The following is a 4,531-nucleotide window of genomic DNA, read 5'->3' on the forward strand; positions in this document are numbered from 1 at the left end:
GCTCCTGTGACTGCCTTGGCAGAAGTTCCAGAAAGACATATGGATGGAATCTTCTGGATATTTGTGGGAGCGTCCTCCCTCGGGGATGGCTTTTGTAAGCTTGTTCTCACGTCCACACCTGTAGCACTCGCCTTTGCTTTCCCCTGTTTGTGCTCAGGCGATTAAAGCTCAGTGGTATTCCACTGAAAGAACACACCCAATAGGAACGTAAGAGCAAGTCATCAGAATGCAACCTATCAGGGTCTCACTTCTGAGGCTCAGAGACAAGAAGGAGAGACCCTCGTTCTCCGGATGTGAATCCAGCCCGAATTAGAGGGGAAAAAAAATTCCAGACTGTTCGAGAGACACTAGCATGAAAACTGTGGGCCCAGTATTTTCACTGATTAATTACTACTAAGGGGGCAGTCATTAAAAAGTCCTCCAAGGAGTGATAAACTCACTCAAATGCTATTCTGCAGCAAGCTGTCTGGTATCTGTGACCCTAAATTTCAGGCACATTTGGTGGAAGCATTCATTTCTCATTAGAATAGATTTCAATCCATACATATTTCTATTTTTAAATATGTTAGATTACACAGTAAATCCAGCTCAGTTTCTCCAAGTATCCGTGAGTTGAGAAGTAATTTCTTGTTAAGTTTCACTTCATTGAAGACCTGCATTGCACCCTAATCCTCTTTCTTTCCTTGAAGAGTCTACTAGAAAAACTTCACAAAATGCCAAAGACCAAGGCCCAGCGCTTAGAAACTGCACTGTGTTCCTAACTCTGCCTTTCAAAATGAACTCCCAGAAAGATGTGCACCAAGAGGTCTGCCAGGAGCCAATCTTGATTCGTTTACCAGTGTTTCTGGAATCCTCTTGGAGAAAATTCCTGGGAGTTGTGCTCATGGGAAAACGAGAGACTGCAACTGCAGGGCTGGAGGTTCCCTGGGGGCTGAGGTCTTCTTGGCTTAAACCTCACACAGGTTTTGCCAGAGGAGCAAGCAGAATCACCTTGCTATGGAAATGCTGCAAAACTTCCCTGGCTGATGTCAGCCTTAAAGGAGCAGTACGAATCAAAACCACAACGACGAGGGGATCCATGATGAGATCACAGGGTATAGACACACTAACTTCAGTGATAATTGGACAGCAGCCTACAGAGGTAAGACACAAGAACCTCACCTGTCACCTTATACAGCTCTAAATGGATCAAGAACCTAAATTTGTACTCAGAAATCATCAAACTATTAGAGGAAAACATAGGAAGCACTCTCCAACATACTGGAATGGGGAAAGACTTCTTGAAAAAGACATCACAGCACAGGTAGTCAAAGGCAAAGTAAGTAAGTGGGACTACATCAAACTAAAAAGCTTCTGTACGGCAAAAGAAATAACAAAGTGAAGAAGCAACCAACAGAATGGGAGAAAATCTATGCACACTACACAACTGATAGGGGACTAATATCCAGGATTTACAAAGAGCTTTAGAAACTCAATGACAGCAAAACAACCAACCCTGTGAAGAAACAGAAAGAGAAAATGAATAGACATTTTTCAAAAGAACAAAGTCAAATGGCTAATAGACATATGAAAAAATGCTCAGAGAGATACAAATGAATACCACATTGAGATTCCACATAACTCTGGTGAGGTTGGCCTACATTCAAAACTCTACTATTAACTCCTGCTGGCATGGATGTAGGGATAAAAGTACTTCCTTCACTGCTGATGGGAGTGTAGGCTACTAAAACCACTATGGAAGTCAGTATAGAGAGTGCTTAGAGAACTGCAAATAAATCTGACATATGACCCAGCTATCCCACTCCTAGGAATATATCCAAAGGAAGTAAAAACTACATATGAGAAAGGGATCTGCAATCTTATATTTACAGCAGCACAATCTACAATAGCGAAGACATGGAAACAACCCAAATGCCCATCCAAAGAGGAGTGGATAAAACACCTGTGATATATCTATTCCATGGAATACTACTTGGAATACTACTTAGCCATTTAAAAGGACGAAATTCTACCATTTGCAACCAAATAGTCACAATCAGAGACCATCATGCTTAGTGAAATAAGTCAATCCCCAAAGGACAAATATCATATGTTCTCTCTGATATAAGACAACTTTCATACAAATTATGAAGTCAGTAGCTCTTTCAATACTGTTTTCACTACAAATCATGGGTTTTAATATTTTTGCTTTTATTTTCATTTATTCAAAATAGTTTCTTTGATTAAATTCTTCACTGACTCTGATTGCACAGTATCATCATTTTCTCCAAGAAGGCTTTCTGTTCTTTTTTTCATTTCTTCATCAACACATTGGTTACTCGGTAGCCTGTTATTTAACTTCATGGCATTTTAAATTTTTATTAAAACTTTATTCCTGTTGTTAATTTTGTTTTATTGCATTTCATTTGAGGGAATGTATAGGTACCGTGTAATAGAGACTGTCATATCCAGATGTGAAGATACAATGCAGTATGCATCTCTACTTCCAAATCAAAGATGGACTCCCAATGAAACTATTAGATACATATAGACAATAGGATGCTGAACTGTCTACCAGTCTGTACCTGCAATGTCAGAATAAAATAACAGAATGGTGGACTTAGTACTAATTATGAGGGACTATACTACTGTAATCATATGGGGGAATTCAGCTGGGAGGAGGGAATTTGAGGAGGGGGCAAGGGAAATTATATCATAAAATTAAAAATAAAGCATAAGAAAAAAACACATCCCTAAAAAATATTTGTCTCCCTTTTCTATAAATCTGCCTTTTAAATATAAAGTCAATGAATCTTATAAAAAGAATAAAGGAGGGAGCACCTTTGAGGAGACCTGAGGCAAATTTTTATCAAAGTGAGAAAAAAGCAAGGAAGGTCCCAAGGATCAAGAGGGATGAAGACAGGTATGGCTATTGATATCCAGTTGCCATCCACAACAAAGTAAGAATAGCTTGATGCTCTACCACTCACAGTGCTAGCTGAGAAAGCACCCCTGGATGTGAAATGCAGATTTTGTTTGTGGCTTTGTTTTCTTGCCCAGGGGTCACCACACTGCAATATCTAAGCAGTTACCCGTCTATGCACTTTGGCTAAGAAAAGGGAGTCGTGAGACAACCTTCTTCATCCCAACCCATGGATCAGTCTAGATGACGTCAGTCTTAGAGAACCTGGCTACTGACTCAAATCATTCCAGAATTGCAAAAATGTTTCAGAAGTCATCATTTCCACCATCCTGACTGCCAGAGCTGGTGGATGGTAAGGTGCTGGTCAGCAGAAAGACGATCAGGGCACCAGTCCTCACATGGCATTTGGGCCATGAGTAACATCTCCTTCTGCACATGCATAGGATAGAACATAAGGATGAGTGTTGGTTGATCTCATTTGGTTCTAGAAATTCCTTCTCCCTACTATCCAGTAAGCCATGATGTAGCAGTGGTGGCAACAGCAAGGCATGCAACCTACACAGCTGCATGGGAGCCTGCATTTAGAAGGACTCTGTGTCTGTCTTAATGCTCTGCTGTTGCCATCTAGAAATTTCTAATACTTTTTAATTTCACGTTGCATTCCAAAAATTATCTAGCCAGCCCTAAAATGGAGTGCTAGCCCTGCTCTGTAAATCACTAACATAACTCTGGAGTCAGAGGTGAGTTGGGAGAGGAAAATAATTCCCAGAGACAGGGAGCAGGCTCGCATCTGGTGCTTCACTCTGCAAACACCCACAGCAGCCTGGGCTAGGCTGGAGCTGAAGTCAAGAGCAGCAAACTCAGCCCAGATCTCCCATGTGAGTGGCAGGGACCCAGTCACTTGAGCCAGCACCATTGCTTCCCATTGAAAGACTGGAGACAGGATCCTGAGCTAAGAACTTAACCTAGGTGTTTAGTGTGGAAGTGGGCATCTCAACTCCCACTATAAACACCTACTCTAAAAAGCAGACACAGTGGTGATGCATACTAAGCCTCTACCTCTAACCCCTGCATCCCATAGGGGCACCAGTTCTGAGTCCCAGCTGCTCCGTTTGTGATGCAACTCCCTGCTCACAGCCTGGGAAAGCATCAAAGGATGGCCCAAGTCCTTGAGCCCTTGTGTCCCCATGGGAGACCTGGAAGAAGCTCCTGGCTTCTAGCTTCTGGCTTCAGACTAGCCCAGCTCTGGTCATTGTGGCCATTTGGGAGAATGAACCAGCAAATGAAAGATCTCTCTCTCTCTCTCTCTAACTCTGTCTTTCAAATTAAAATCGGTCTATCAATCAATCTTTAAAAAATAAACAGCTATTCCAGATTAGCTTGGTTCTGGGCAGTAAAACAACATCCAAGCACAGAAGATAGGATTGTTGTTCTCAAAAATCCACACATTCTATTAGGACAAACTTTTTTCCATGCTTGTGTCTCTCTTTCCCATCTATGCAAATAAAATATTCATATGAATGTGAACGGAAACATATTAACCTGGATGTGACTGGTCAGTAGGAAAAACAAATGCGCAGAGGAACAAGATTTGTTTTATAAAACTATCAGCTAGTTCAGGACTACAAA

This window comes from Ochotona princeps, chromosome 7 (assembly GCF_030435755.1).
Source record: "Ochotona princeps isolate mOchPri1 chromosome 7, mOchPri1.hap1, whole genome shotgun sequence".
NCBI classification, from domain to species: Eukaryota; Metazoa; Chordata; class Mammalia; order Lagomorpha; family Ochotonidae; genus Ochotona; species Ochotona princeps.